Below are 8,393 nucleotides of genomic sequence, written 5' to 3' on the forward strand. Positions count from 1 at the left end.
GAGCTGTTGCATTGTAAACTGTGGTCAATGACATGAGACAATGTATATGTGAACTGCTGTATGGAAACTGAATTTGCTCTGTAAATCTTCACCCAAATCACAATAAATCAAATTAAATTACATTAAAAAATAAAGAACACACATATTCAATCTGCTAATGAATGTTTAATTTTGCCACTTTTTTTTCTTTTTAATTTATTTTATTGTGGTTTAGGTGCAAGTTTACAGATTGTTTACATTCAACATTATATGTACATTTAGTTTCACCCCCCATTTACCATCCCGAATCCTAACCTAGTCTCTTCTCGTCCCTGTCCAGTAAACCCCCTCCCCTTGTGCCCCATCTAGTTATGCACTCCTGTGTATCCTACCATTTCCTCCATGCAAAAATGTGTAATTTTGCCACTTTAAAGAGCTATACTATAAGAGATATGAAACAAAGGCAATGTTTAAAAGGTTTATTAAAAGGAATTTATTTGATACATGTAGCTGAAGTTTAATGGCTTAATTTATAAGATTTTTAGGAGTTTTAATGTTAAATAATATATAAACAAAGAATTGGGTTTCTTGACATTAAAGGAACAAAATTTTCTTTCATTACTAGATTGAAGTGTTCATTTATTCTTTAAATAATCTGCTCAAAGGCCGGGATTCAGCCTCTGATTAGAATAAGATTCCTGAGTCAAAACAACCTGTATGGTTTTGAGAAAAACTACAATTTTACCTTAAGATCTTTACATAAGTAACTTAAGTATCGTTTCTTGGTGACCTGTGATAAACTCTTGAAACATCATGGAAAGCCACAAAGGATTTGTTACTATTTAAAAAAAAAAAAAGTGCTAAGAAGTTTAATTTTAGGTTACAGATCAAATGAAACATGTTAAATGAAGTGCCTGATTCTCTTTTAGGGTAAAGATTTATATTAGTGCTTCCTCTTGTCTTTTCACCTATTAGACAATAAATACAAGATATTATATCATAATTTTAGTTACTGTAACTACTAATTTGGTTGCAATTGTGTTTCTTTTGAATTTAACATTATCAAAGCCAATGGTTTAACTCGAGAATTCATATTATTTACCCACATATTTTTTCATTATTATTCCAAATGTTTAGAAACTTTATAATCTTGGTTTATTCTTAGTATATCCTGACTTATAATATGGAGACCAGGACAGAGTGAGCAATGGCAGGGATCCAAGTAAGGGGAGGGACCGAAGCCCCAGCCCCAAGAAGCAGGAAAGTGGGGGGGAAGGAAAGAAAAGCCAGTGGGACTAGGACAAAACGAGCAGCAGCACAGATCCAGGTAAGGGGAGGAACCAGGCCCCAATCCCAAGGGGCAGGAAAGTGGGGGAAAGAAAAGAAAAGCCAGGGGGACCGTGAAAGAGCAGGCACTGGCAGAGATGTAGGTAAGGGGAGGGACCAGGCCCCACACCCAAGTAGCAGGAAAGTGGCAGGGATCCAGGTAAGGGGAAGGGGGAGAGATTTCGAACAGCTAAGGGAGACAAACTTGTCTGCTGGTTTGTAGTACTGTGATAGCATGTTGCTGTGATGCTTGACACTGTGCCACCAGGGTTTCAAACACCAGCAGGGATGCACATGCTGCACGGGTTTCAGCACAGCTTGCAGACTGAGACAGACTAGGAAGAAACCATCCATTTCTCAAACAACTGGATAGCAGAGAAATACTGTCTGTTACATTACTGTGCAACCTCATGAAACATCATCCAATAGAGTGCAGGAGCACAAGCCACTCAGGTCAGAAGACTCTCAAAATACGACTGGGAAAGAGCTGTATCATCAGAATAGAACCCACCTTACTGATATGGATAAAGTAAAGCTTTTGAGACATCCATTTGCTGACATGGCACCATTCAAATTGAGGAGAAACAGCTGCAAATACCCATTAATAATTAGAACATGGAATGTATGAAGTATCAATCTAGGAAAACTGGAAGTTGTCAAAAAATGAAATAGAATGCATAAAGATCAATATCCTAGGCATTAGTGAACTGAAGTGGACTGGTGTTGGCCATTATGAATCAGACAACCACATGATCTACTATACTGAGGATGACAATTTGAAGAGGAATGGCGTGACATTCATCATCACAAAGGATGTTTCAAGATCTGTCCTGAAGTACAATGCTGTTAGTGGTAGGATAATATCCATACGCCTACAAGGAAGACCCATTAATATGACTATTATTCAAATTTATTCACCAACCAACAAAGCCAAACATGATGAAATTGAAGATTTTTTATCAATTTCTGCAATCTAAAATTGACTGAATGTGCAATCAAGATGTGTTAATTATCACTGGTGATTGGAATGCAAAAGTTGGAAACAAAGAAGAATCACCAGTAGTTGGAAAATTTGGCCTTGGTAACAGAAGTAATGCTGGAGATGGCACGATAGAATTTTGCAAGACCAACTACTTATTCACTGCAGATGCCTTTTTTCGACAGCACAAATGGTGGCTATACACATGGACTTCACCAGATGGAATACACAGGAATCATATTGACTACATCTGTGGCAAGAGGCAATGGAAAAGCTCAGTATCTTTGGCCAAAATCAGGCCAGGAGCTGACTGTGGAAAAGACCATCAACTGCTCATCTGCAAGTTCAACTTGAAGTTGAAGACAATTAAAACAAGTCCAAGAGAACCAAAATATTATCTTGAATATATCCCTCCTGAATTTAGAGACCATTTAAAGAACAGATTTGATGAACTGAACACCAATGACTAAAAACGAGAATAATTGTGGGATGACATCAAGAATGTCATCCTTGAAGCAAGAGGTCATTAAAAAGATGAGAAAAGAAAAAAAAGACCAAAATGGATGATAGAAGAGACTCTGAAACCTGTCCTTGAGCAGAGAGTAGCTAAAGCATATAGAAGAAATGACAAGATAAAAGAGCTGAACAGAAGATTTCAAAGAGCGGCTCAAGCAGACAAAGCCAATTACTATAAGGAATGTGCATACACTTGGGAGTTAGAAAACCAAAAGGGAAGAACACACTTGGCATTTCTGAAGCTGAAAGAACTGAAGAAAAAAATTAAGCCTTGAGTTGCAATACTGAAAGATTCTATGGGCAAAATATTGAATGATGCAGGAAACTTCAAAAGAAGATGGAAAGAATACACAGAGTCACTGTACCAAAAGGAACTGGTAGATCTTCATCCATTTCAGGAGGTAGCATATGATCAAGAACCAATGGTATTGAAGGAAGAAGTTGAAGCTACACCGAAGGAATTTGCAAAGAACAAGGCTCCAGGAAGTGACAGAATACCCACTGAGATGCTTCAACAAACAAATACCCCTCTGGAGGCACTCACTCAGTTATGCCAAGAGATTTGGAAGACAGCTACCCAGCCGAATGACTGGAAGAGATCCATATTTGTACCCATTCCAAAGAAAAATGATTGCACAGAATGTGGATATTACAGAACAATATCATTAATACTGCACACAAGTAAAATCTTACTGAAGATAATTCAAAAATGGTTGCAGCACAATATTGACACAGAACTTCTAGAGGTGCAAGCTAGATTCAGAAGAGGATGTGGAACAAGGGATATCATTGCAGATATCATATGAGTCTTGGCTCAAAGCAAAGAATACCAGAAAGATGTTTACTTGTGTTTTACTGACTATGCAAAAGCATTTGATTGTGTGGATCATAAGAAATTGTGGGTAACATTAAGAATGGGAATTCCAGAACACTTAATTGTATTCATGAAGAATGTGTACATAGACAAGGAGGTTGTCATTCGAATAGAACAAGGGGACACTACATGGTTTAAAATCAAGAAGGGAGTGTGTCAGGGTTGTATCCCTTCACTATACTTATTCAATCCATATGCTGAGCAAAAAATCTGAGAAGCTGGACTATATGAAGAACATGGCATCAAGACTGGAGAAAGAATCATTAACAACCTGAGATATACTGATGACACAACTTTACTTGCTGAAAGTGAGGATGACTTAAAGCACTTACGGATGAAGACTGAAGAAGCCTGAAGAATACAGACAATATAAAGAAAACAAAAATCCTCACAACTGGTCCTACAAGCAGCATCACAATAAATGGAAAAAAGACTGAAGTTGTCAAAGAGTTCACATTGCTTGGTTCTACAATAATGCCAATGGAAGCAGCAGTCAAGACATCAGACAACATGTATCACTTGGCAAGTTGGCTGCAAAGGACTTCTTTCAAGTGCTGAGGAACAAAGATGTCTCCTTGAGGACTAAGGTGTGCCTGACACAAGTCATGATATTTTCAGTTGCCTCATATGCATATGAGACCTGGACAACGAATAAGGAAGACCAAAGAAGAACTGATGCTTTTGAGTTGTGGTGCTGGCAAAGAATACTGAAAGTACCATGGACTGCTAAAAGAACTAACAGATTTGTCCTGGAGGAGGTGCAGCCAGAATGTTCCTTGGAAGCAAAAATAGTCAGACTTCATCTGACCTACTTTGGTCATGTTATCAGAAGGGACCATTCCCTGGAGAAGAATGTCATGCTTGGTAAGGTGGAGGGTGGACGAAAGAAGAAAAGGCCCTCAACTAGATGGATTGACACAGTGGCTGTGGAGACTGGCTCAAGTATACCAAAGATCGCGGAGCTGGTGCAGGACTGGGAGGTGTTTCATTCTTCTGTGCATGGGATCGCTATGAGTCAGAGAAGACTCGATGGCACCTAACAACAACAAGAAACAACAGAGTGTGTGTTGAGATCATTATGTGTTATAGCTGAAACTTTTTAAAAATAAGGTTGATCCTTGGGGATTTAGACGTATTTGTGTCTGAAGTTTTTTAACTGACTTTATTTGGCTTCACATTATATTTGTAACTAACATCTAACAGTTTTTTTCACTTTTCTAAGTATTTTTATAAGTTAATCATGGCCATATTAAGTGATACCACCTTGGAAACCCAAGGAGGGATCGCTATGAGTTGGATCCGACTCAAGGGCACATAACAACGACAACATATTAGACTTATGAAAAGGACTACAATATTTTGAGTGTGGACCCTACTAGACTGAGTCAAGATTTCCAGAACCTTGATGTAGAAAATGACAAGTTCACAGACTGTGGCTGATTCAGAATCATAAAGAACAGAAACTAACTATATAGCATTAAGAGGACTAAAAGATTACTATGTATTATGTTGGGAATATTGCTGTGCTTTAAGGTTCTATTTCAGGATATAAGAAATCATTTTGCATAGAGTAGCAGTGTTTGCACAGGGAGATAGCTTGGGGATCAGGAATACATAGGAAAGAAGGACATAGGGAAGAGATAACTACAGGGAGGAAATGGGAAGATAGCTGTTGCATGGTGGGAAATTGCAGTCAACATCATGAAACAAAATATGTATGAACTGCTATAGGGAAAATGAACATGCTCTGTAAACCTTCACTCAAGTCACAATAAAAACTTTTTAAAAAAAGAAAGAAAGAATTTTCCTCCTTTCTCTTGAATTATCTAACTAATGGGTTTGTAGTTTTTACCCGTAGAATTGGACTGGTTCTTGTCATAATATTAAATGGGGGGGGGGGCATTTCACCAGAAGGACATTTAACATCCAAATTTCTAGCAACACTTTCTTGCTGGTGCCATATGTATTCTCTAAGGCACTACTTTCTTAACAGCTCTCCTCACTTCCCTGTAATCCCTCACCAGAATTACTTTCGATGTCCTTAATGCTACCAACAATCTCTTCAAGGAAGTCTTTAAAAAAAAAAAACAAAAACACCAAACCCACCGTTCTGGTAACCTAGTATCACTCTGACAAAAATATACCACAAATGCAGTGGCTTGAACAAACAGGAGTTAATTCTCTTACAGTTCAGGAGGCTAGAAGTTCAAAGTTCCAGACTCTAGAGCTGTATGAAAGCCCCTTGACCTTGGCCTTCATCTCTGCCTCTTGCTCCTGGCCCAATGAAGCTAAAGGCATCTCTTTGCTCAGGCAGCTGTTAGGTGCTGATGCTCACAAGCCCAAGGTCGATAAATAAAATGGAACAGTCCCAATGTTACCAAGCTACACGGCAGGCAGTTAATTCAAGTCCACTGTAAGTCCCAAGGTCGGCAGAGCATGGCAGGCTCCTGAAAAATGACACAGCTACAGGCAAGCATACCATAAGCTAGAAACTCCCCAAGGCTTCTACTTATATACTGGAAGCAGACTGCATCCCAAAGGCATCTACTCAGCTGCTTGTGGTAGATCCCACCATGGAGTTGATTGCCAGTCTCATCATGGAGAATAACTACTACCAGCTGCCCAGTCACTCAACCAGGCCCAGTCAAGTTGACATACAAATTTAACTACCACACCCACTGCTGTCGAGTAAGATCCGACTCACAGCAACCCCTTCTTGGGTTTCTGAGGCAGTATCACTACAGAAGATGATTTCCCAATCTTCCTTCCAAGGAGTGGCTGGTGGGTTTCAACACCCAACCTTCTGATTAGCAGTCAAATGCCTTAGGCCCTATGCCACCAGAGCTCCCCAAGGAAGTCTAGGCTTTTAAAATTGTTATTGTTGTTAGGTGCCACCAAGTCAACTCCAGCTCATAACAACTCTATGCACAACAGAATGAAACAATGCCTGGTCATGCACCATCCTCAAAATCCTTGCTATACCTGAGCCCATCATTGCAGGCACTCTATCAATCCATCTTGTTGAGTCTTCCCCTTTTTCACTGACTCCCTGATATCCTTTTCCCAGGGAATGGTCCCTTCTGACCACACGATCAAAAGAGGTAAGACAAAGTCTGGCCATTCTTGCTTCCAAGAAGCATTCTGGCCACACTTCTTCCAGGACAGATTTGTTCATTCTTCTGGTAATCTATGGTACTTTCAGCATTCTTCCCCATACTGTAATTCAAAGTCATCCATTCTTCTTCAGTCTTCCTTATTCTTTTTGTCCAGCTCTCACGTGCATATGAGGCAATTGAAAATACCAGGACTTGAGTAAAGTACACTTTAGCCTTCAAAGTGACATCTTTACTTTTTTTTTTAATTGTGATTTGGGTGAAAATTTACAGAGCAAATTCACGTTCTATACAGCAGTTCACATACACTTTGTCACATGACATTGACCACAATTTACCACAATGCAACATCTCCCCTCCCACCTCCTCCCAATAGTTACCTCTTCCCTGTGTCCATCCCTCCATGCACTCCTGCCCCCTGAATTGTCTCCCTGCGCATAAGCAGCCCTTCTTTCTCCCATAATTGTTCTTTACAAGGAGTGTTATCTATCTCAGGGAAATGTCCAACTCATATGCCTGTCTATTGCTGGCTGGAAGCCACAGGCATGGGTTCAAATCCAAACCTGAAGGTCAGCTAGGGGCCATAGTCTCAGTGGTTCCACCAGGCTCTATCGGGCCAGCAAACCTGGTCCCCTCTCTTTTTTTTTCTACAAATGATTTTGAGTTTTGTTCCACATTGTTCGCCCTCTCTATAAAGGATCTCCAACAGAGATCCTCTTCCAAGTGGTTGACAGTAGTAGCCAGGCACCATCTCGTTCTGGTCTCATAGTCGTATAGGCTGCAGATCGGATGGTGTACTAGTCGCTAGGACTAATTGCTTCCATGAATTTTTGGTTTTCTTCATTGTTCTTTGCTCTGGACGAGGAGAGACCCATCGTTGTATCTAGATGGCAGCTTGCAAGCTTTTAAGATCCCAGTTGCTACTCACCAAAGTAGGAGGTGGAACGATGTTTTGTGTAGTATGTTATGCCAATTGAGCTTGATGTCCTCTGCGACTATGGTCCCAAGCACAGAGGTACAACTACTCAGTCCCTCTTGATAGCTGGCTGTGACCAAGCACTGACTACAACCTTGCTCCTTGTCAGCTCTACTAAACACCTGGGAATTCAGATCATACACATAAACTTACAGGACCATTTCTACCAAACCTATACATGTTCTTGGGTACATTCCCCACTTCATAGACATACCTAATAGTTCAGCCTGTTAACCCATCTATCCACCCGTGTACCCATGTTTCCCTTCACTGACAACACCGTACTGTATGTGCAAAAGGGTTCATCTTTGTTATCTGTACCTCGCACATACCTCTCTCTGTCTTTCTCTTTCTCAATGCCACTATATTGATCACTAACATTTGGTACATTGCCTTCTCTTCACCCAAATCAATATTCATCTCTATCTAACAGTGTTCCCTACCCTCCCCTCCCACCCCTGGTAACCAACAAAGAAAATGTCCTTCCACAGATAAACATTTCCTTGACTTTAATAATAATGGACTAATACATTATTTGTCCTTCTGTGATTGACTTATTTCACTCAGCATAATGTCCTCCAAGTTCATCCACGTTATGCAGTGTTTTGCAGATTCTACATTATTCTTTAG

The sequence above is a fragment of the Orycteropus afer genome, unplaced genomic scaffold, assembly GCF_000298275.1.
Source record: "Orycteropus afer afer isolate SDZICR_OR568_19922 unplaced genomic scaffold, OryAfe1.0 scaffold00179, whole genome shotgun sequence".
Taxonomy (NCBI): Eukaryota; Metazoa; Chordata; class Mammalia; order Tubulidentata; family Orycteropodidae; genus Orycteropus; species Orycteropus afer.